The sequence below is a fragment of the Lissotriton helveticus genome, chromosome 6 (assembly GCF_964261635.1).
Source record: "Lissotriton helveticus chromosome 6, aLisHel1.1, whole genome shotgun sequence".
In the NCBI taxonomy this organism is placed as follows: Eukaryota; Metazoa; Chordata; class Amphibia; order Caudata; family Salamandridae; genus Lissotriton; species Lissotriton helveticus.
The window spans coordinates 1381903297-1381929468 of NC_136067.1; the positions used below are offsets into that span (position 1 = coordinate 1381903297).

A 26172-nucleotide genomic window follows, 5' to 3' on the forward strand; every position below is an offset into this window, starting at 1 on the left:
CTTATCCCTCAGATTTTAGACTGTGTGGATTTTTGAGGTATGACATTCTGCCAGGCTTCACATGAGGTGTACACACAGTGCACAGATTAGGTTGTCATACGGTCTTAACTCATCCTTATACAGCATGTTCGCGCTCCTTATTTAGGAGGCTTGAACATTTTAACATGAGCTTTATCCCAGTATAATAAGGGATTTTGTGCGAGAGTGCGCGGATAGACTTGACTCATGTCGGTATATGCATATGAAGCTTGAAACCTAATGATGGTTCCACGGAATTTGAGATTAGTACTTGGTGTGATGTCAAAGAGATGGTTTCTATTTATTGTTCTCTTTCTCACAACTTAAGCCTGCATTTGAGCCACATCGCAATCAATAAAGTTTTTCAGTGCCAAGTAGACGCTGTAAAAACGATGTGGTCATTTTAAAGCCGCACGGCATGACTGGTGTTTACGCGAGTTTCGGAAGAATCGGTTAGTGAGAGGCAGCTTGGAACGCGGCGGCGCTTAGAGAGGTTTAACTCACATGGTGAGGACGGTTACATTTATAGCATTCTACACTGCATTTTTGTTGAGTTCTGCATAAGTATAAGGCGTTTTTATAACATTGATACACCAGTAAATAGAAGACGATTGGTGATCACTTTTTTGAGCTCAGATATTACATAGAAACACGGTGAGGATTTGTTCCTTCCTTACTTTTGGGATAAGTGTTTATTTTACTCGCGTTGTTTTCAAGGTCATGTTTATACATTATTTTGTACACAGGATAGACATCACGTTACAGTCATTTAAAGGCACATACTGAAGCAGTTCGTTCACATCGTATAGACGGGTAAGAATCACTACGACTTTCATTAACTTCTTACACCACTCATGACGTTGTGGCAGCTAGGTACTAAAGTTTTGAATCATCTGTTTACAGCCATATACTCGGCAGCTTGTCCGGAGGGTAAGAATCCCTCTTCTGTTTGAATATGGTTTCTACTTTTAATTTACCATAAACACACCGGGAGGCTGTGATGGGTCACTAATGATTTTTTGAGTGCACCTCAGAAAGTGTAACGCACATATGGCTAGCTGTCACTTTTGAACTCAGTCACCAGATACAGGCTTTGAATCACACTTTCACATGTTGGAGTTCTATCTAGCAGCACAATATTTCTCCCTTACCTTTTTTTTAATAATTTTAATTTCCTAGAGTGCAAATTCTATTTTTCTTTATTGTAATACAGCATTATGCCGGTTCATTGAAATCTATTGTGTTGCAGGCTTCCTGCGGAGGACGCAGCTGTACAATTTGAGCTTCAATGGGTTTATAACATCCATCCCCTGATGAAGGGTTCAGATTGGAACCCGAAATGCATTGGGATTGTTCCTTTTTAAACTGCTGAATGTATTACATAATTTCTGTGGGGTTTGATGTCGGATACTGAATTAATTTTGTATAGTTAAAAGATGCATTGTAATCAAGTGCACATCTTTGAACATTGTTGATTTATTTTCACTGATTGCAAATGCAAAATATGATGCATGACGATTTGATAAATGTATATTCCTTAGAGCTTTTTTGAGTCCTTTTTGATTACCTTTGTTAAGCTTATTGAGACAATTCCTTGTCTATTGCTGTGCTCCACTTAGGTTGTGCTTATTCACAGCCCCCTTTTGATCTTCAGTACACAGAGATTGGTGGGTCATATCTCTCCTTCAGGTAGATGCACGCAAATTTGGTTTCAAATTGATTAACTTGTTTGGATTATTAGGTCTATCTTACTTAAAATTAGGTGTGCAGTGACACTGTCCAATTGTGTATTTTGTTCTTAAGGGCATAGCTGGAGGCAGGAAGCTCAGGCAAAATATCAGCAGCAAGACCGGGCAGCCAGCGGGGGAGCGATGGAAAAACAATACCTAATCCTGTCTACATAGGCACCCCCAAAAAAGAAATACAGAAACTACAAATGAAGATGCCAAGGTCTGCCTGATCCTGAACAGACCCAACTACACTGCCAAGATCAGAAACACAACAAAATAACAATTGATGGACAGAATGCAGAACAATGTCATATATTCACCCCAGTACAGAGATACGGGCATAAATCGATCATTTCTTGCCTCCCCATGCCATTCCAGTTTAGACTAAGTCATATGCAAATCAGTCTTTACCCTGTTCCCCATGGGAACAGTCCATCCCGAACTGACAAGCCAGGTCCTTCCTTGACTGGAAACAAGCATCCTTGGACCGGTTTCGGGGTTTCACCCCTCATCAGCCATGCTAGGTTGACTCCAGTGGCATGGAGAGCACGGTACCCACGTCTGGCCATACCTGTCCCACGTCTGGCTATACCAGTCCCACGTCTGGCTATACCCGTCCCACGTCTGGCCATACCCGTCCCACGTCTGGCCATACCCGTCCCACTCAAGATGACAAATGCAAAAAGAAAGATTGATGGACAGAATGCTGAACAATGTCATACATTCACCCCAGTACAGAGATCTGGGCCTAAATCTATCGTCTTTTTGCTCCTCATGCCATTCCAGTTTAGACCCAGCCATATGCAAATCAGTCTTGACCCGGTTATTCAGGCTCAGAAACGCAGCAGTGTTTCCGGGTGTAGAAGCCAAGAATCAAATTCAATACACTGTGCATTATCTACAATGCACAGATGGACTCATATCAGTAATACCTGATACAACCTAATCTACTTTCCCTCTTTACCTGCCTGTAAGTAAATACAAGTAATTGTGCTACAGAAATAACATTGGTATGAAATTACATTTATGCATCTCACTTTGGGATATTTATTTCCAATGGATTGACTCTAATGATTCTAAAACCAATATCAACCTGCTTTCCAGCCTCATCGACATCTCCTTCCACACCGTTTTGCTTTGAATAAAGCGATTCCCCCCTTAAAGGTGTATCTGAACAGTCTTTTATGACCCACAACCAGAATCGAACCCGACTCAAGAATCACCCAAAACTCCCAGGGTGTTGCAGGTCAATTTAAAAAAAGAGGCACTCAGACCTACGTTCCCAGTGAAAGTGATGTTTAGAAATCCAAACAAGAATGAAATAGCTAGCTATCACATCACGGTCATTAAGGACGCCATATTTCAATACAGTTTTCTTATTAAAACTACAAGTTATCATTTTAGGTCAAATGAAATGAACATGGATGCATTGGGTTAAAATAAAATCTCACACCCTGAAGACTAGTCTCTGGTAAATTTATAGCATTGAAAAGCTACTGGCTGAACAGCATAAAAAATAACTTGTTCTATAATGCAATTGCAGAAAAAATACTTTCCAGGGCTCGAAAATTCCACTCGACCGCTCACATAGTCGAGCTAAATTTAACAAGGTCAAGCTGATTTTAGGTCCTACTCGCCCTTTCTGGCAAGTAGGAAAACAAACCAACTTTTGTCCTCCGTCTGTGAAAACGGAGCAAATGTGACAAGATAACAAGATTTAAAGGCATTTTTATTGCTCACAAAGTTAATGAGCAATAAAGATGCCTTTAAATCTTGTTATCTTGTCACATTTGCTCTGCTTTCAGAGACAGAGGTCAAGTAGGTTGCAGTTAGGTCGAGGACACTTTTTAAGGTACTAGTCCTGCAGACTAATAGTAGGACTAGACAAGAGATGTCCCACAGTAGTACGCCGCGGCTAGATCATTAACAGATTACAAAGATATAGAAGTGAAACACATTTACTTAAAATGAATGTAGATTTAAACACTAAGAAAAAAACATTTAATAAACATCTGGTTTGGATCAGCCTTTGTGGAACAACATTTATATATCTGGACCAAATAATAATGGAAAATAGGATTGAAAAATTCGGACCATGCAAATTTTCTTTAACCAGTCACATAGCCATCCCTAATGACATATGCAACATTATCTCTCAAAGCCAACTCGTATCCACAGAGAGGCGTAAAGAGAGTTCTGCCACCTTGGTCCTGCATCCAACTCATCTACTTAACAGGTTGTATTAAAATATATAAACAAAAATTTTGCAGCCCTAAACAAACGCATTATGCTCACAAACCCATGCTTGACAAACGTGGCAATCACCAACTACAGACCAACCATTTTCCATACCCATACATGAAAATGAAAAGAGAGGGGCAGGTCCAAACACCAAATACATGTAGCCTAGAAATTCATCAATTGCTACAAGTCGATTCCCATGCTAGGCAAGGCAATTAATTCCTCTCACAAACTAGGAGGCTGCCATCAAGAAGCCAATGAAGGACAGCTGTATACGCTAGTATAACGTGACCTCCAAGTGACAGGCCAGAAGATAGAGAGAGGTCTCATTATGCATAAAGAAAGAGTAGTCAAATGCTTTCCTATCCATTGTTCACATTCAGCCAATCTATAAAACAAAGGCCGTTTCAGAGTATGTCGGAATCCAGGTGCTTTTTAGGACGAGCCTAGCAGCGCGCATGCGCTGCTCTGCGACTCATGTGGTATCATGATATGGGCTTGAAGCACCACCCAGGTTTTCTATTGCCTCCGGTTAGTGCCCTTCATGAAGGTTTTGTGGATCTGTTTAGTTAGTCCCATATTTTGCCCTTCCAGGCAACTGCCTCCGCTACTGTGGTCTTACTCTTTTTTTTTTATTTATGGTCCTTTGTGCAGTCTTTTCTTGTTTGCCTCAGCTGAGTAGAAGCACAGCGCCCGCTTCAGGGACACCGCGCTTTCGAATGTGCAATTATATGGTCTTACTAGAGTTAGTCACATAGCATGGCCGTGCCCTTTATTTATGCATGCTGCTTTCTTTTTCACTTTCACTGTTGATCCACCATTTGGTTTCTAACTACCGACTCACTCTCGTTCTCTTCACCAAAGCCTGCCTCCTTAACTCCTCCCCATTGCAGCCCAGCTGCCTCATTTACCATTGAGTCAAGCTTCTCCTCACTACTGACTCCCTCCTACTTGAGTCTTGAAGTGGCTTCTCCCCAGCCCCGACAGTCTCCTCCCGCCTTTAGCAGCTCTCCCTTCTACCTACTACAGAGCCTCTTCCTCCCTGCCCAGGGCACGTCCTCTCTCCAGCTGTGAGCAGACTGCCTTGCTTTTCAAGTCATGGAAGAGAAGAGTATTTCTGCAGGGAGCAGCCATGAACGTGGACAACAAGGATGTCCTGCTGGAACTGGAAGAGGTGTCCGAGGACGAGGCGATTGATGAGTTAGCGTTAACTACACTGGTGTCTTCAACGATGCACTTTTGCTAAAGAGGGGCGTGAAAAGTCTGTGTACTGTAGCACATTGGTCGTTCAGCCCCAGTGGATTCAATTGAAAGTAGTAGACTGCAGTGTTTGGATTTCTATAGTGACACTTACAGTGCAACAAACTTTTCTGTGGATAGCTGACACTGGCACTTTGAATGTTCCACACCAAACTTTTTTCGTTTTGTTTCTGCTGTATGGTGAAAACGCCCAATGAGTTACTGTGCCCTGCGCTTCCAGAACACTCATTATGGGAGCTATGTCTTCCAAGGAAAAGCCATGGTTTTCACATTTTATCTGAAATGTTCCTCGGGGAAAAAACTGTGTGGTAGATCGCGGCGTGATATGCCCATTGCAGAGACCTGTTTGTAGTCAAAGCTGCAGGCTCCAATCCCAGTAAAATACATGTGGATCTGTGTGCATGTTAAAAATGTCTTTAAGGCTTTCTGCCACAGGTTCCAACGTAGGTAAAACATCGGAGTGGGTAACTCCCCAAACTGTGTGCACTAATAGCATGTTACAACCCTGGTTACCTTGCTCAGACTTTCATATTTTATCAATTGATAAAAATGAGCACGACCAAGCTGATTAGAAGGACCGGTGGGTATTTACGAAGGTACGAAAGGGCAAAATCTGCTGCAGTGGCACGCACCTACCCAGTTATTGAGGTGTATTTATATTCTTTTTTTTTGTTTAAATGTTTTTATTAGTTACAAGAAATCATGTGCATAAGAGGACAGTATTTACAACTTACACAAGTTTCCAAATCCGGACAGTTAGCAAACAGCATTTATACATTACATATTCTCTGCACTTTCTGTACATTTATACATTTCCAATTCCACTGTTGGGGATACCACAGGATCTCCACAATATTTATTCCAGTTCGACCATTTCCGGTCCCATTTTTTGGGGCACCCCCTCTTTCACCCACATGTGGATGCTTGGTATGGTTGCTCTTCCCCACCCTCTCACTAGCTCTCGTTTAACCAGCGTATTTATATATTTTGATAACTTTTGCTGATTTAAAAATTAAACATTTATTCCTATGAGTGCATTTCTACCTAGAAGCATGCCGCTGTTTTTTTTTATTTTTAAATCGATCCATAGCAGCATCTAAGTCAGCAAACTGGACTACCATTGCGCTTCTTGTTTTTTTGCTAAACTCTGCCTAACATCAGCAAAAAATATTTTTTCTCTTGTTGCCAATGTTGGTTAAAACAAGCATGTAGAGTCTGTCTGAGGCCTGTTCAACGGGTACCCTTTATATCCTTCTCAGACAGCCACCAATACTGGCCGGGGGCAACTCCTGTCACATTATCCTTCTTTATAAATCTCTGTCATGTTTTTTGACACCTTAACCCACGAATGCCTTAAACATTCTGCAGACCTGCATAGGCTTTAATGACTATCTCAGGATAGTTCATCTTATTCGTAATAGCGGTGGGTGATTAACAGTGAGAGTTGAGTCAGAGACATGCCAAGGATCTTGCTTTGCTCTTAGAACCTGTGCGCGAACCAAGCCCTGACAATGTTTGTTGTGTAAATCATACAAATATCACATAAAATATAACTTTCCATCAAAATAAAAAATAAAAAAAATAAAAAAAAAAATTATATATATATATATATATATATATATATATATATATATATATATTACCTACTGGCGGTCGCCAGTAGGTATATATAGTTAGGATTTTTTCTCTATGGGATTTTTGAAAATTCTATGTCTAATAACTTTGGCGTTTGTGGACGGAATTGGCTGAAATTTTCAGGAAAATGGCACATTTTGTTTCTGAGCAGCCCTTGAAAATTGGGGGGGGGGTTCGTCAAGGGGGGGCCGAGAAAAAAGGGGGGTCCCAAAACGTGTTTTTAACATTGAGTTTTCCATAGGGCGGTTGGCCTCACTTTTAGCCCGAACGGCTGAATGGATTTGCACGAAACTTGGCAAAATTGTAGGGACTGGTAGCCCGATGTGCCTTTTGTAGGTCTCAATATATGTGCTACAGTGGATTTTGAGAAATTAACGTTTAAAAAAAGATATATATCTGTAAGCGCGCTCTGGGCAGCGCTCCAGGACGCGTACTTTTCGCACAACGGAGCTTTGTGAAGCGAAGCTGATTGGTTCTCCGGCGTCTGTCAACATTCCAAACAGTCCGTAGCGGCCGCCATCTTGTCTCTCGGTAGGATCGAGAGACAAGAGGAGGCGAAAGCGAAGGGGCAAATGACCATAAGGGGGAATAGTAGATCCTCGCTGACCCCCTAGGTTTGATGTGGAGGTTTTAAAAGGGCCCCGCGGGGCAAAAAAAAAAAATAATAATAATAAAACGGCTGAATGGATTTGCACGAAACTTGGTAAAATATTAGGGACTGGTAGCCGGATGTGCCTTTGCTAGGTCTCAATATATGTGCTCCAGTGGATTTTGAGAAATTAACGTTCAAAAAAAGATATATATCTGTAACAGTGCTCCGCTTCGCGTAACGGAGGTTTGCGAAGCTGATTGGTCATTCTGTCACTGGGCTATAGTTGGGCTACATCTGGCTGATATTTGGGCTACATTTGTTTTTTTTCGTCTCTGGCGGCCATCTTTGGGCTACATTGGGCTACATTGGGCTTCATTGGGCTTCATTGGGCTACATTTGGGCTCCAACATATATATAGGCCAATGTAGCCCAATATATATTTTTCAAAGTTAATTTTCGTAAAAACCACTGGAGCATATATCTTGAGACATAGCAAAGGCACATCGGGCTACCAGTCCCTACAATTTTGCCAAGTTTTGTGGAAATCCATTCAGCCGTTCGAGCTAAAAGTGAGTCCAACCGCCCTATGGAAATGAAGGAAATGAATGGGTAATTTGTAATTAGCAAATAGCTCATCGCAAACTAGGAATGGTAAAGAATCGCTATTTATTCCTTAAAGTTCGCTATTTAGGAAATGCAAAAAACTTTGATGATACATATGGCGGTTCATCTCTAACAAGATAAGAAGCATAGGGATAGATTTATGATGACTGGCGCATCACCAGGGATGTGTTAGTCATTCTGTGCCGCTGTTCCGTCACCTATGGTGTGCTGCATTTACAATGCTGCGCATCATGGGGCAAAAACAGCACAGATGCGTGATGTATCTGTGCCGTAAAGGTGGCGCATTGCTGGAGTTGTATCGCAAGTGTGATGAAGCTCCAGCAAGGGTCGGGGGTGCCCCTGTCGCAGGGTTTCTGTTCTCACACAGAACTGTGGACAGAGGATTGGAACCTCGGCGAATTAGGGTGTCCCAAAACTCACCTTAGTAATCAAAAACCCCTTAGCAAGCTAGGTACAGTGTCACATTGGATATAACAAACTCTCAATGTTTAGACAATCCAGAATATGAACGTATAGTACCTCAGGATACGTGGAACTCATGAACAGTCGGTCGTTATATATTTCTTAGAAACCAGAACATGGAGTTAAGAAGAACACATGTGTATTTGAAATGTTTATTTACTAATGCCGTCTTCTCAGGCGTAGTATCTTAGATAATACAAGTACACATATTATCAGTAGCAAAATTACCAGCATAGTTACTAGTACATAAAAAGCGAATGGTGACAGTATGTTAACATGCTGTAAATGAATAAGAGTTAGCAACACTTATAAGCAGCCGCGGGCCGTGGAGGGAGTTACGGTGGGGCAGGGAGGCGGGGAGGGGGAGGGGCAGGGTGGAGAGGGCTCCACCCTGCTTCTCCCCCTCCCCGCCTCCCTGCCTCACCGTAACTCCCTCCACGGCCCGCGGCTGCTTATATCTCACCCTCCCTAATACACATATTATATTATTTGCTAAGAAGGTCTCTTTGTGTTGGTTTAGGGCGTGCCCATACTTTAGTGTCTTAGATTTGAAGGAATCACATCAGCATACACCAGCTCTCTCTTCATGTGAACCGCATCAAGTGTTGTGTATGTGTGTTCGGCAAAGCAATATAAAACCCGCCTCATGCCCAGAATTGGCAGAAGTTGCACTTATGTTATGAGTATGAAGTCGTGGAGATCAGACCTCATAACAATTCTGTATCGTGTTGTTCTTGAAACTTTAGCACTCGCTGTACAGATATAGTTTAACAAGCAAAGCAGATAGTAGAGCAATAACATATTATTCTCATGTAAACCACGATGAACTACTAGGTTGAAAGCTAAAGCAACAACTAAGTGTCGTGTGCAGAAGTTGCAAAAAAGGAAAAATGGCGTTTAAACCGGTAATGAGCCCATGCTAACTTAACACGGTGTAAAGATATCCAGGACCTAGATGACACCTCCCCATGATCCGGAAACGAACTGAATAAGATAATAGAAGGGCCATCTCATGAGAGCAGATTGCAAGTGTATATGTGGACGGTCCGCAAGGTAAAGCATTAAAAACTAGGAAAATTTAATGCTAAAGAAAAATAAAACAGCCAAGTACTTTATCGAGTCTTAAGCCAATAGGCAAGGTAAATAATAAAAACTTGACAAATAAGTCAATGAATTGTCAATGAAATGCTAGTACTCAGCATATCAAACATGAAAAAGGTCTATGACATAACTGTGTATGCAAAATAAGCTGCAACAGCCTCCAATAGGAAGTCACCGTCTTCATCCGAAAACAGTTCAGCCATCCAATTTAAAAGCGGAAAAGAACATACGTGCTCTCCCAGCACCGGATCCTCTATCACCATCAGAGGACAGCTCGGTGGGTTTTCAAGAAAGCTCTGTTCCAAGAAAGACTGTGTTGCCGCCAGTAAATTCCAGGGACCAATTAGTCCATGCATCAATGCCACAGCCATAATCCTTTCGCCAGGACAAACCAACTCGTGAGTAATGATAGGAGTCATCAGCTGATTAAAGTCGACATCAGGAGAAACCGGTCCGCAGAGACACAAATCAATGGCCCAATCGAAATCACAGGTCAGGCAGTGAAATACAGGCTGGACACAGGTGAAGTAGGAGAATCGAAAAGATAATCCATATGCCGTGCTTAATATCGCCAACGGCATTGTGCCATAATATTCTAGCATGCGATTGCGGAACAGTGTCAGCAGCTGCAGGGCGGGAGGTTGCATAGGAGGGACATCCATATTTAAAAATGTAAAAAAGCACAAGAGCGTCCGCTGGTAATGCAAGTAAAAATGGCAATCCACGAAGCAGAGTGGAAAAAATAGAATGAAAGAAAGCAGGGATGACTCCAAAGATTTTCTCAAATGAAGTCACGAGACCACTGGTAACAACTTTAAAAAAGTGCGCCAGGGCCTTTGTGGAGGATGCGTTAAAGATAGTCCGAACCATCTTGCTGAAATGGAAAGGCAAATCTGAATTGAAAAGGGTCTGCACCTCTGTACGGGTGTTCGCTATGTGAAGCACGAAAGTTTCACGGGCCGAACTCAAGGCCACCTCTCTCTGAGACAAAAGAGCTCTTATTCTTGCCATGCCGTTGAAATCTGCTCCCAAGGTTGGTATTTGTGGCGAGATTGAAAACTCCCTATGTTCATGTGTGGGAGGAAATAGAACATTTCTGCAGCAAATAACCCGTTCACTTACTGTTACGATAAAAGGAATACTTTTAATTAACCCAGAACAATCTTCATTATTGAGCATCAAATAACTACCATTTTCCAACAACTTGAACGTGGGGATGATAGCAGGAACTGGCGTGCCTTGCAACACGCAAGCCATATTTGGTCGGTGTTTGTTGCATGAACCGTGTAACTGTATGTGCCTACACATTAGTGAATGATCTGGCGTCTCAGTGCATTCCTCTCCATTCAGATAAACTTCTTGATCATCTTTGAAACATCTGTATGTGTATGGAAGCGACCAGACCTCATGAAGAAAAGCACTACCTAAAGGTTCATAACGACCTATTGGTATATATTTCATACAATTTGAAAACTTATATAAAGCAAAAGGCAGCGTTATTAAACCGTGGATAAGGCACATTGCCAAAAAACCCGCAATCCTCTGCTGATGATGTCACTGAGCATGTCATGAATGATGTAATATGTGACATCATCAGCAGTGGATTACGGGTAATAGTATCTCTAGTTTACTCCCCTATAGCTGTCTTTCTTTTAACATAAGTGTCTGTTTCCTTCCCTTATACTTACTGTTTTTGGTTCGCGTACCGGCGAGCGAACTGGGAAGCGAACTAAGAGAAATAGAGGTTGGCACAGTTCCAAATATTGTACCAATTTTTTAATAACGGGGAGGTAGTTCTGAAAAGAACTTTTTTTTTTATTGTTTTTGTTGTTTTATTTTTTTTTTATTATTTTTCGGAACATTTTTTTTACTTTTTTTGAATTTTTCTGAACAGTTTTATATTTTTTGGGGTTTTTCTTGGAGGGGGCAATGAAAACGATTCATTGTAAAGGGCTCAACAGGAGCAACAAAACAAAAAAAAAGCATTTATTATTTTGGGCGTTTCGTACAAACTTGCATATGATAGTCAATAGCTCTGTTGATCAGAGTGATGCTTCTTTCTCCGTAGCAAATGAATCCATCGCAAAATACGCAGATGTGTTTTACTTCACCAAATCTCATTTGTATATTTGGCACCATCTCCCTGCCCTCTGGTCCCGTTACTTCCGGTACAACAGATCTTCTGGCCATAATAGGGAGATTATCTAGGTCGTTCCGAAACTGTGCAGCACTGTAGTTGTTAGGATGCCACCTAGTCATATGGCGATGCATTGTGTAGTTTCCGAAACTGTATTTTTTCTCGGTTCCTCTGGACAGTCTATCTTGACATATAAGGCAAGTTACGTATCTTGCATTTACTTTTTTCTGACCTTTGGGAATTTTAAAAAATTGCCAAATGAAGTTTTCTTTCCGGTGAGACGTCCTGGGCTCCTCAGGCAAAAACTGCCTCTCTTCGTGCTCGTCGTTCTGTTCCTCTTCTTCCTCTTCTTGTTGAATTATAACTTGAGCAGGTGGTCCACTCTTCCTTGGATGTGGTGGAGGTGGTGGGGAAGCACCAGCTGAAGCTACTAAAGAAGCCATTGCTCAGTGATCACAAAGGGTCTTTCTCTCACAATGATGAAAGTCAGAGTGAGGAAAGAAGGAGGGATTTTCATCATTTGGGAAAAACAAGAGTTCTCAACCAATGAAAAGTGTTCATTTTAGATTATATGACCTAGTCTTACATCATTAGGAAACCAAAAGTGAAATGAACCAATGAAAAGTGTTATTACCAAGTCACATGACCTGCTGTGTTTACGTTAAGCGCTTTGCAGGGCCTCCCGGTTTGCTTCCAGAAACCTGCGCTTTGCGACTCGCTTCGCGTACCAGTTCGCTAACGTAGCACGTCATATGACGTATCACGCGACAACGTGAAACGTCATGCGGACGGGAGGCGTCACGATGTTGTTTTCTAACGCGGCAGTTGCGGTAAAGAAACGTTTACCGGCTCGCGGTCTATTTCGCGGCATCAAGGTCAGCTAACGGGAAGCTTCCCGATTCGCGAAGCGGGAACGAAGAAAAAAAAATATTTTAAAAAAAAATTATTCATAAACATATAAAATATATTTTGGGATTTAAAGAAGAATACATTTTACAGCTACAGATATTAGCTGTTAAAAAACCAATGAAATTCACTGAAAAAACCATAGGTTATAGACCATATATAGTTAGGAATTAGCATTTACAAAACCTTGAAAATTCACTGAAAAAACCATAGGTTATAGACCATATATAGTTAGGAATTAGCATTTACAAAACCTTATTTTACTCACACAAAACCATTGAAATTCCATATATAGTTAGTTGCACTAACTATATATCGCGCACCCGCAATCCACTGCTGATGATGTCACATATTACATCATTCATGACATGGTCAGTGACATCACTGATGACATCACTGATGACATCTCAAATGACATCACTGATGACATCACTGATGACATCATGACACACCAATACCAGTTACTACATACGCACTCACTGATTCCTACGTCTACACACACATTCACTCATTCACCCATACAATCACTCATACATACAGTCACTCATTATTACAACACTATCATATTCACTCATACACCTATGCAGACACTCACACACTGCCACTCATCCATGGAGTTACTCACACACCTAGTCAGTCCTGTAAAGAATCAATCACACTTCCATTTCCTCATCTATACAGTTAAACACAGAACACCATACTTCAGTGACATCACTGATGACATCACTGATGACACCTCAAATGACATCACTGATGACATCTCAAATGACATCATGACACACCAATACCAGTTACTACATACGCACTCACTGATTCCTACGTCTACACACACATTCACTCATTCACCCATACAGTCACTCATACATACAGTCACTCATTATTACAACACTATCATATGCACTCATACACCTAGTCAGTCCTGTGAAGAATCAATCACACTTCGATTTCCTCATCTATACAGTTAAACACAGAACACCATACTTTTTCACACATATACTAACACATACTTACTCTCTTATACAATCACTGATACAAGTACACATTGATATGCACAGAGTCACACACCTCCCAGCCAGCCACACACACACTCAGTCTTCCATACATCCACTCATTCTTCAATATGTAAAACATATTTAAACTTTACAAAAACACACAGACACTAGATGATGTCATTTGAGATGTCATCAGTGATGTCATTTGAGATGTCATCAGTGATGTCATCAGTGATGTCACTGACCATGTCATGAATGATGTAATATGTGACATCATCAGCAGTGGATTGCGGGTGCGCGATATATAGTTAGTGCAACTAACTATATATGGAATTTCAATGGTTTTGTGTGAGTAAAATAAGGTTTTGTAAATGCTAATTCCTAACTATATATGGTCTATAACCTATGGTTTTTTTCAGTGAATTTTCAAGGTTTTGTAAATGCTAATTCCTAACTATATATGGTCTATAACCTATGGTTTTTTCAGTGAATATATATATATATATATATATATATTTTTTTTTTTTTTTTTTTTTTTAAAACAACAACTACGTTCCTCAACGAAATCAGACAGCACTCCAAGGTCGTGTTCAGAAAAGATTTATTGGCAGACCCCCTGCCCCCTCTGACAGACGCGTTTCACCTTTCGGCTTCGTCAGTGTCAGCGTGTGTGTTGAAAGGAAACCATTATATCGTCCACAGCATTTTTAGAGAGTGAAAATGGACTGTCCCAACCTGTATTGTACGGTGGCCATCTTTCAGTGGACTCGTGAAATAGATTTTTTAAGTTGTATTCTTGTTAAAAATAATGGTTTCAAAGGTGCAAGTGTGATATTAAAAACAGTTACCGTTGCACAATTCATAATCGAGCTGATACTTCTACACATACCACATAGGTTATTTCAGGCAAAGTCAATTTTGTTAAAAACACACAGAAAACATATTCGTATTTTAATGCTCATGGCTGGAAAAATATATATCTTTAACATATGGAAGCTTTGACCTTTATATGTCACATTACAGCACTGCACTGAGAAGTACTCATTAAAAGTTATGGTTTTGAAACATGAACTTAGAACCTTTCCTGCCCCCCCTCCATCCCCACCCTTGTAACAGTGTCATTAGTAAACTAAGAGGCAATAATTGTCATGTTTCCCTGTTGGTGGTCCAGGTTCTTATAGAAAGAGTGACATTATAGTCTATTAAATCAAACTCAATAGATTTTTAGCTACATGATGGATTCACTGCAAACAGATGTTTGGTATCAAACATCTAGTATTAATAAGCCTACACCGATTCGTGTTGGATTTATTTATAGAGAGCACCTTAGAGAAAACCTACCAACTACTAGTGTGCTAGCTGACTGGTCTTAGCCAACCTGCTGTCAGAGATAAGTTTGTGACCCCCAAGGGTATGGGCCTTTGCTCTCAGGAGGTCAGAAACAGTCTTCTCGGGCAGAGGGTTTTTACACCCCCTCACACAGGACGACCGGTGAATTAGCATTCCAAGGCAGGGAGACTCAAATAGGCCGCTACCTTTGATATGAAAATATAGTATTTAGGGGAGCCCTTGGCACGAGGAACTCGGATCGTGTCAATCTGAAAGAAGGTGGGCATCAAGAGTTGCAAGAGGCAAGGAAAGACAATCCAGCCACTGTCTTGGCACCAAACCTGGAGGCCTCTCGGCTGACCGAAAATTGTGCCAAAAGACGACTTGTCCTGCAACTGCTGTGTCTCCAAAGCCTGGGTGAACTGCCAGTACTTTGCCAACTAACCAGGAACTCCTGTGGAACGGCGGAGCTGCTCCCCAGCACCTTGTAGGTACCAAGAAAGAACTTTGAGGATCCAAGGCCGCGGAAATCTAATGCTGGAAAGCACCACTGCACCTGAGCTACCTAGTCCGAGCTGAAGTGGGCCAACGGTGCCAACATGGTCCCCTGACCCTCCGGACTCGAAACCCAGTTTGGGTTTAGGCTAGGGATTTCGACGCTGCCTGCAGCCTCTGTTGGCAGGTCTCCTCTATCGCTCCCAGATAGAATAAGCCAACCTCTAAAGACACCCCTAAAGACACCCCTGCACCCATCATCCCTGGCCCATGGAGAATCAGGAGGCCCGAGCTCCCCTGTTCGTTCAGCCAAAATGGCCTCCCTATCCAACCCTTCAGCCTCTTTCACGAAGACTGATCCCTATAGACTAACCCGACACTGTATTGCAGCACTGCACCCAGCCACCCTAATGCCGCTGCAGGGGACATGCTGGTGCTGACTTGGAACCTGCCCCATACTCACCTTAAGTCCAGGATCTTGGTCTTGTAAGTCCCTGTATCTAACTGCATGCCGTATTTGTTTTTCCTCCCATAAGATAACACTGTAGCCTCTGAAAAATGCACAGCCGACTTTTTAAAACTTAAAAGAAATCTCTATCTCGAAACGTACTTACCTGATCATGTTGATTCTGGTGGATATATGCGTGTGATTTTTATAAATTGGTGTGGCTCTCCTTATTGAGTAGTGTGCATCATTTATTGAACTTGTTTGTATCTTGCAGATGTCCAACACTCCTCTCTGATAAACCTAAGGCTGCTCGACCACACTATACCCTAGAAAACCCCCTTGGGATAGCTAGAGCTTGTCCACTCAAATGGGAATACCTGGACTCTTTGCACAGTATACCTTTTTTCAGTATACCATATAAAGAGCCAGCTTCCTACACAAAGGTAAGGAGCAATGGTGAGAGGCAGAAACCACTTGAAATCTCAGCTTATTATGGGTTTGAGATTCCAACAGAACCTCGAGCCGAGTCAGAGCCAGGGTTCAGGCTCGAGCCTGGTCTGAGCTTTCAGTGGTTCAGCCACCTCTAATTCTTGACACTCTCTAACACCTTGTTATGCTGGGAGTGAACTGCTTCATTACAGCACTGGACGCAAGTTGATCCCTCCAGGTCTCAATCAAGAGACAAAATTGACGGTGAAGTTTGTGAGAGCTACATCGTTCTCACTTTAAAAGACTTAAATCACTTCTAAAATTATCAGATTTTAAACAAGTAGTCCGAGCAATTCAGGTCTACTGAATCAACTTACAATTAAATAATCTAAATATGATCTGGCTTTTTCGACAGTTGACCTCACCAAACTGACTTCCCGCTCCAATAAATTTGGCCACATAACCCCAGAGCTAAGAGCCCTACACGGACCTCCTCTCAAGGCAAAAACCAAGTTCCAACTCATCCAATAAGCTTCGAAGTCCACCAATAGCAAAGACTTCCCCATCTTCACTCTTTCTCTGCTGCCATGAAAACCTCGGAAGCAAAATAAATGTTACAGCCACATCAAGGTGAACCAGAGCAGCCCCTTCATTATAGAACTAGCACTCTCACGAACAAGCAAACCAGGAAAACCTATTAGAGCTCTGCAAACAATCTATAACCATTGCTGTTCCACTTTCTTTGCATTTCATAATCCTCCCCATTGTTAATTCTCTTTTCCACTTCATTCCATAGGAAACTTTGAAGCAACAAGGTTATAATTGCTGTGTTATTTACTACTGCTTCTTAACATACTTTCTCACCTCAATTTTATTTTTTTGTATTGCGGTTCAGTTTTAATCTTGCACTCACCCTCTGTACTTAAGACAAGTGATGTAAAGAACAAAATAACAATATAACAATAAACTAAAAACCCAGTAAAGACTCCGAGCATTCTTGACGCTAAAAAAAAATACATATACAGACAGAACTTTGTAGCAGATTAAGCTGAGGCTGCCAGACAGATATTACTGTAATTTCACTTAACCTCAAACTACCAAAGTAACTCTAAATGATGAATGTATGAATTGTCCCGTTACTGCACAGCAACTACCATTGATCTAATATCCACCCAAACCTGCTAATGGGTTACAGGGGTGTGGAATTTAATAAAATATCTACTTGTCCATGGGGGCAGGTTAATTCATAAATCTACTTGTCCTGTAACAAAATCCACTTGACCCTTTTGTGCCATGTAATGTGGTGAAAATGATGGCAGCAATCTCATTATATAAGAGCTCTGAAATTGCCTCTCTGATTATGCCAGGGTTCCTACCATAGTAGGGTTTGAATACTAGCAATTCCCGTATGTTGCGAAGTTTCCGCAGATCTACATACTGGCGCTGAAGGTAAGCATCAGTTCCACGGTTGGAATGCCCTTTTGAGTCTGTGCAAACCTACTAACTTGAATGCTTTAAGGGTATTCACCAACTCTTCCCTACACTTTTCCTATACTGAGAAAGGTTGGAAATTTACTCCTCACAATGGCAGATATAAAACTTCTTACAGGGTTGGGAAAAAAGTGGTTGGAGGAAAAGTGAACTTGCAAACACTCAGATTTTCGCATGAGCAAAATATTTTCTAAGAGTACTCTTACTTGGCCGACTTCTTTAAAGTCTTGTGAATTCACGAAAGTCAGATATCTGTCCTTAATGCAAGGACATGAGTGCACTTTGGAGACTTTATTTAATAATTGGGACCCCTAATTAGGTCTGGCGATAAACCCTGATATGTTGTGTTTATTAAAATTCTGCCGCTCTCTGTCAGCTAGCTTCACTGTGAGTGACAGCATTCTGTTCTTTCACAACAAGCATAATCAACACAGTCGTTTTGTTAAATGCCAGGAACTACTGTGACAATGTGCCCTTTTGAGATCAAAACAATTTTTGCTTTTGCCAATGCTAGTAATAATGATGAGGGCCTGGCAGCTCCCACACCAATAAGGTTTTACAAAAAACGTGCCAAAACAACTCAAGCATTGACAAAACCAAAAGACTGCCCAACAATTTCAGCCCTATTGGCTTTACCAATGCTTGTTAATTTTTATGTTTCCCATAATCTTATTAAAACTGGTTACACTGATTTTCCATTATGAATATTTTTGGGAAATACTAGCATACAACAACACATTTTACTAAACGTTACTGCAGGAAAACAGTACCTAAAATGTTACAGTAGTTTAGCTAAATGTTTTTGCATTTTTTTGTGAACACTATTTTGAAAGCAAAGAATAATCAATCTTGCTTTCAAGCTTCTGCATATATTTGCATCTAATCAGAGAGCATTCTGGGAGCAGTATGCATAGCCTCATATACACATTGAAAACGTGTGTACACATTTTTATAATGGAATCAGTCTGTAGTACAGTCTGAGCTTACAACGCGTACTTTGATAGCTCACCCTAATAATAAAGGTTTTGCATTAATTAACCATAAATACAAGTTTAAACAGCTGTTAACAATTGAACACAAATATTACCTTAACTGCAGGCAATCTTCCCCCAAAAAAACAAGCTTCATGGTCTAACCTCAAAGTCTATGATGAACACTCGATCTCTAAAACTCTTTCCTCCCTAAGCCCCAACAATCACTTCAACGACCCCCTCCCTTCAAATTGTCTTGCCTCTGTCTCTCAGGCTATCATCCCATCCTGGACGACCATAATCAACTCCTCTCTCCCTACAGGGATCTATTCCCGACTCTCTCAAAGCCGGCCAGGTGGTCCCCATTCTTAAAAAACCCACTTTAGATCCTGCCTCTCCTGACAATTACAGACCCATCTCTAACATCCCTCTTCTAGCTAAAGTGCTGTAAAAATGTGTTCAGCAACAGTTAAGCCAACACATCTCTAACTTCCACCTTCTAGACGACCTGCAATCTGGTTTCAGACCTGGGCACAGCACGGAAACCACACCCCTCCACATTGTCGATGACGCCCTTCAAGCCCTTGACCACGGCAAAACCTGTCTCTTGATCCTCCTTGACCTATCCTCGGCTTTTGACACTGTTAACCACGAAATTCTCCTGAATCGCCTCAATCTTAGGATGGGTCTGGATGGCACGGTGCTGGTCTGGTTCCTCCAGAACCGCTCGCAAAGAATCCTGATCAACGGCAACCTATCCGCCCCATCTCCGGTCACAGTTGGAGTCCCACAAGGATCAACCTTATCCCCTACCCTTTTCAATCTGTACCTCAAACCGCTCTCCGAGGTGCTGTGCACTGCCAATATCTCCTACCACATGTATGCCGATGACACACAGCTCTACATCAATATCTCTTCTCCAGAGGATATCCGCTCCCTGAATGCGGCCCTAAAACTAACTGCCCACTGGCTCACATCCAATCAGCTCAAACTCAACGCCAAAAAAACAGAGTTTCCCTTAATCTCGCCACCTAACGCCAATACAGACATTCAAGTTTGGACCAAGGCTATCACAGCGCTAAACTGTTCTCCCACCATCGTGGACTCCGCTAAATCCCTGGGAATTACCTTAGACGGCAACCTGAACATGTGGGGCCAAAACCACCAGATTTCACCTAAACCACCTACGAAACTTGAAACCTTTCCTCGACCCTCCTGATCTAAAAGCAGCTATCCAGGCCTTAATCATCTCTCAACTAGAATATGGTTGCTCCACTCTCGCAGGCCTACCCAAGACCTCTCTGGCACCCTTGAAAGCCTGCCTCAATGCCGCCACCAGACTCCTAACTGGCTCTAAGAAGTTTGACCACATCTCGCCCCACCTTAAAGCTCTAAACTGGCTTCCTCTCGAGGCCAGAATACAATTCAAACTAGCTTGCATTACCCACAAGGCCCTCTACTCCAAGTAACCTGCTTTTCTCGCACAGAAACTTGTATTATCTGGAGGAAGCAGAAACTCCCGGTCCGCTAGTGCCCTTTTGCTCCAACCCGCACGCTCCGAGAGAAAAAGAACATACATTCGGGCTTTCTCTGGGGCCGCTCCAAGAATATGGAACTCACTCCCACCCGCCACTAGAAGGATACCGCCTGTAGCCCACTTCAAACAAGCATTAGGAATGCATTAGGGCTCGGGTTTGTTTTAAGTTAGAGATAATGGCATTGTAAATGGCAATGTGTTTTAGGCATTCTGCACTGGCATTCTGCACTGCCACTCTGCACTGCCACTCTGCCCTCTGCACTACCACTCTGCACTGCCACTCTGCCCTCTGCACTACCACTCTGCACTGCCACTCTGCCCTCTGCACTACCACTCTGCACTGCCACAGTACCACTCTGCACTGCCACAGTACCACTCTGCACTGCCACAGTACCACTCTGCACTGCCACAGTACCACTCTGCACTGCCACAGTACCACTCTGCACTGCCACAGTACCACTCTGCACTGCCACAGTACCACTCTGCACTGCCACAGTACCACTCTGCACTACCACAGTACCACTCTGCACTACCACAGTACCACTCTGCACTACCACAGTACCACAGTACCACTCTGCACTACCACAGTACCACAGTGCCACTCTGCACTACCACAGTGCCACACTGCCGCACTGCCGCACTGCCACTCTGCACTGCCACTCTGCACTGCCACTCTGCACTGCCACTCTGCACTGCCACTCTGCACTGCCACTCTGCACTACGCACTACCACTCTGCACTGCCACTCTGCACTACGCACTACCACTCTGCACTGCCACTCTGCACTACGCACTACCACTCTGCCCTGCCACTCTGCACTACGCACTACCACTCTGCACTGCCACTCTGCACTACCACTCTGCACTACGCACTACCACTCTGCACTACGCACTGCCACTACGCACTGCCACTCTGCACTGCCACTCTGCACTGCCACTCTGCACTGCCACTCTGCACTGCCACTCTGCACTGCCACTCTGCACTACGCACTGCCACTCTGCACTGCCACTCTGCACTACGCACTACCACTCTGCACTGCCACTCTGCACTACGCACTACCACTCTGCCCTGCCACTCTGCACTACGCACTACCACTCTGCACTACGCACTGCCACTACGCACTGCCACTCTGCACTGCCACTCTGCACTGCCACTCTGCACTGCCACTCTGCACTGCCACTCTGCACTGCCACTCTGCACTGCCACTCTGCACTGCCACTCTGCACTGCCACTCTGCACTACGCACTACCACTCTGCACTGCCACTCTGCACTACGCACTACCACTCTGCACTGCCCCTCTGCACTACGCACTACCACTCTGCACTACGCACTGCCACTCTGCACTGCCACTCTGCACTGCCACTCTGCACTGCCACTCTGCACTGCCACTCTGCACTACGCACTGCCACTCTGCACTACGCACTGCCACTCTGCACTACGCACTGCCACTCTGCACTACGCACTGCCACTCTGCACTACGCACTGCCACTCTGCACTGCCACTCTGCACTGCCACTCTGCACTGCCACTCTGCACTGCCACTCTGCACTGCCACTCTGCACTGCCACTCTGCACTGCCACTCTGCACTGCCACTCTGCACTGCCACTCTGCACTGCCACTCTGCACTGCCACTCTGCACTGCCACTCTGCACTGCCACTCTGCACTACGCACTACCACTCTGCACTACGCACTACCACTCTGCACTACGCACTACCACTCTGCACTACGCACTACCACTCTGCACTACCACTCTGCACTACGCACTACCACTCTGCACTACGCACTACCACTCTGCACTACGCAGTACGCCTCTGCACTACGCAGTACGCCTCTGCACTACGCAGTACGCCTCTGCACTACGCACTACCACTCTGCACTACGCACTACCACTCTGCACTACGCACTACCACTCTGCACTAAGCACTACCACTACGCACTACGCACTCTGCACTACGCACTCTGCACTACGCACTCTGCACTACGCACTCTGCACTACGCACTCTGCACTACGCACTCTGCACTACGCACTCTGCACTACGCACTCTGCACTACGCACTCTGCACTACGCACTACAATGCCGGAAGGGGCAGGGGCGGATTCCATAAACCCGCAAACACACACACGCGTCTTAATACACTCACAGGTAGACACAGACTCACGTGCAAATACAAACACACAGAACAGACCGCCAAATGAATGGACTGCCTTGCGCGAAAGGTAAATGTTAAACGTGCGCATGATACATGCAATGCAATGGTGAACGCGCTCGCACCATCTGGATTGCATTACACGGGCACTCTGACAGATCCTAATTAAGATTAATCACTCGGCCGTGCTCGTTCGCGCACAGAAAATGCCATACAACTGCAATAAATGACAGACGAATAGTAAATATACCCTATCACGTCAAGGCTACTAAATAGACAGCACAGCCAAAACGAATCACTAGGCAGATGCCAGAAAAAACGCCGACGCGCACTAAAGAATCTAAAGAATGTGCCAGCCGGAGCCCTTTCAGAACTTTTTTTTCTTCTAAATGCATAAGACCTCGGAAGCTCCGCCCCACGCTTCGTGGAGGCGTAGGCCCGAGCACTAAAAAGAGACCAAATCTTTCCTAATGGGCAAATTCCTCTCCTAAAGCTCACACTACCATCACCCCATCAACCTGACTTTACCCATCATCATTGCACTTTACTGCGGCTGCCTTCTTTATGTTACCCTCCCTGCACTTAGAACTACCCCTCAGGGGGATGAGACTGCTTTTCTAGTTTATCTCATTGTTTTTTCCCCTTTCCAGTATAGTAGTTCATTATTATGATTGTTTTGTTTTACCATATACTGTTTCTATATGTTCCTTTATCCCTGGACTCCCCTTCCCCCTTGTTATATATTCCCCTGATTCTACTGGAAAGCGCTCTGCTACCCTCACGGGTCTGGTTCGCGCTCTATAAAACATAAAATAAATAAATAAAAATGTCTTTCCCTGATCCATAATGTGGTACTGTAAACTGGTATCCAAAGGATTTGTGCTGTAGGGGGTTGGGCCTACTTGTCCCAAGGACAAAATACACATGAAAACTTGTTGACCTTGACCCCAAATAATATGTCCCGGGTGTGGCCCTAATGTACAATGCAATACTGTTGACTTGTACAGAATTTTGTGGATACATTCTTTATTAGTGGTGAAGCAACTGGGTCTTGTTTGCAAAGGGAAGACAAATTAATAACTAGGAGTCTGAAAGGATCCAACTAAAGGAACTGGCACATGTAGGAATTCAAGTCAAGGTCTGAATCAGTGGTGAAAGTGGGCAGGATCAGCAGCGCTAGGCGTGCCCTTACTTCTTTATTTTAATAGAAACAGTTCCCCAACTCCTATTTTAAAAATGCGTCCCAGAATGGCAGATATAACTAAAGATAAGGCTCAGCATTTGTAGCTGTTCGGTGACTGCTGGGGTGGCCAGAAAAGGACTCTGTCTTTTCCTTCTTGCCCAGAAAAGAACATGACTGTGTCCACTTCTCCTGCTCTACCGCGGGCAGACATCCCCTCTCACTTTAATCCTCTTCTCTTTCTACTTCGCTCCTGCTCACTTGCTGACAACCGTGACTTCAAGAAACTGTTCTCACCCTCTCTTTCCTCTCCTTTTGTTTATTTGTTCCCCTGTGAAATGGATCAAAAAACAGAACAAAAAAAATTGCTGGAAACGTCGTCTTTTTCTGACATTTTTCTATTCCATAGGGCAGACTCGATATGGAGATAAACAAAAGGTTCAACATATGAAAAATAAATAACTAAATAAAGCAAGAGAGTGGTACCAAAGTGGCCAGATTGGTTTTAGTCACACCCAAACACATTAGCACCACTTTACAGAGTTTGCCAGTGAAGTGCTACTTTGTTTCTTGTCTTCATTTTAACAACATTGTTTTCTCCGGGTGCGGAAGTGCACCATTCTTGGAGATACTGCAATAACTGGTTGATGGGTGGATTGGAAAACAAAATGTGTACCTTGCCTCGGTGTTCACGGATGTGGTCTTTTTAGACCATATTGCTTACATTTTTGTAAGGATATGAGCAATGGACATTGAAACAGATCCCTTCTGGTCTCTGTAGACATGTCCTTAACCTTTCAGGCAATAGCACTCATTGATATCTGAATAATGAGTGTAAAAACGTTACAGTAACCATGTTATTTGTTGTTCCTGCTTACATTTCACATACTTTATTTAATCTTGCATTCCCTATGAGTGTTTGCTTTTTCCAGGATGTTGCTTTTTTTCCCCCAGGCAGCATATTACTCGTCTGGTGCATAATTTGAATTGAGTCGCATTCAGGTGTTTGTAGCGGGCACAGTCGGGTGGTAGCTGATCTGAAGGCAGTGCGAGTTTTTCCCAGTAGGGCAGTAACATGTTCAGTTGGAGTTAGGATGTGGCACTATGGCCAGATCTGCCAAATTTGGAACTGTACCAGGTTCAGCCTTCATGACCAGTCCACTTTCCTGAGGGAGCACATTCCCATGCTAGACCTTAGAAGGCCCTGCTAGATCTTAGAAGCCCTGGGGCTGTAGCACCATTAGGGGGACCCTAGTGGTAGCAAGTGTGGGTTAACCTTGAAGGCCTGTCCACCCCAATCCATACTGAAGTTCACCTCCAGTCCTGCAGGCAAGCCTATGAAGCAGCACAGCCTAGAGCAACAGTGACTCGGTCACAGGACCCTTGAAGCCAGTCCACCTCGCCCATTGGTACCTCCATTGGCCTGGTTTCAGCAGTAGTAGCAGTAACTCACTAGGTATCAACAATGCAGGATTTGCACGCACACCAAAAATAACTTCACAGACTTCACAGTCTCTCTGCTTCATACACAGGCACTTTTAACAAGTGCTGCCTGCTTTGGGGCCACTGGAATTATGCCGTGATGGAGGACAAAATTATGCTGCAAAAAAAAAAAAAAGCTGCAGCCTAATGCAGTATATTTTTTGAAACTTTATCATTTTAGCATTTTTACACTTACTAACAGTCTCTGCAAAGATTTTGCCTTATTAGTACACGTGTAACATACAAACGCAGCAGCGAGAAGAAAGGTGACCATCCTTTGCAAAGAGCCCTCCACTTCGCAGCAACATAAGTCACTTTTTTTGTAACTTTTGGCCCGTTTGAACTACAAACAATTTATTAGTTAAAATCATCAGATTATGCAGCAGATGATGTATTATGTGGCAAATATGGCAAAGCCATAATTATGTGGAAAACATTTGCAAACCATGATATTTTTCCATTCATGTTTGAACTGCTCTTATGGAAAAAGGGGGAAGTGCTGATGACAGAATGGCTCTGAGACAAATGGCTTGTGATTCCACTTTTAAGCGTATTCAGGACATTCTGTGATTGGAAACGTAGAATTGAATAACGTAATAAGCAGTAATCTGTCAGTGAAATGCCAAACAAATACTAAAAATTGATATGTTTTGCTTTTTCTGGCCACACCTCCGATTCCGCCCACTGACCCAGCCCTTGGGTTATTCCTAGGGGTGGGCGGAATTTGCGTAATCGCGTTAAGCAAATCTCCGCGAAACGGTAAAAAATCTCCGCGAACACGCAGAAATTTCGCGAACATGAGGAATTGCTTGTTCGCGATGCTTTTTTACTGTTCGCAATCGCTGTTTGCGTGCTCGGGGGAAATATCTCGAGAACACGAATTTGAGAACGCGAACAAGCAAAAAATTTCACAAAGTCGCGGAACGCAGAATTTTGGGCGATTTCGCGTTCTCCGCGGAACGCG

At 43.3% G+C, this 26172-nt stretch overlaps 1 protein-coding gene across 1 annotated transcript in view; it reads right to left on the minus strand.

The window, feature by feature from the left end:
• Positions 1-26172, minus strand: part of RPF2 (ribosome production factor 2 homolog) — a 92596-nt gene that overhangs the window by 65455 nt on the left and 969 nt on the right. The gene's annotated exons all lie outside the window — the stretch shown is intronic.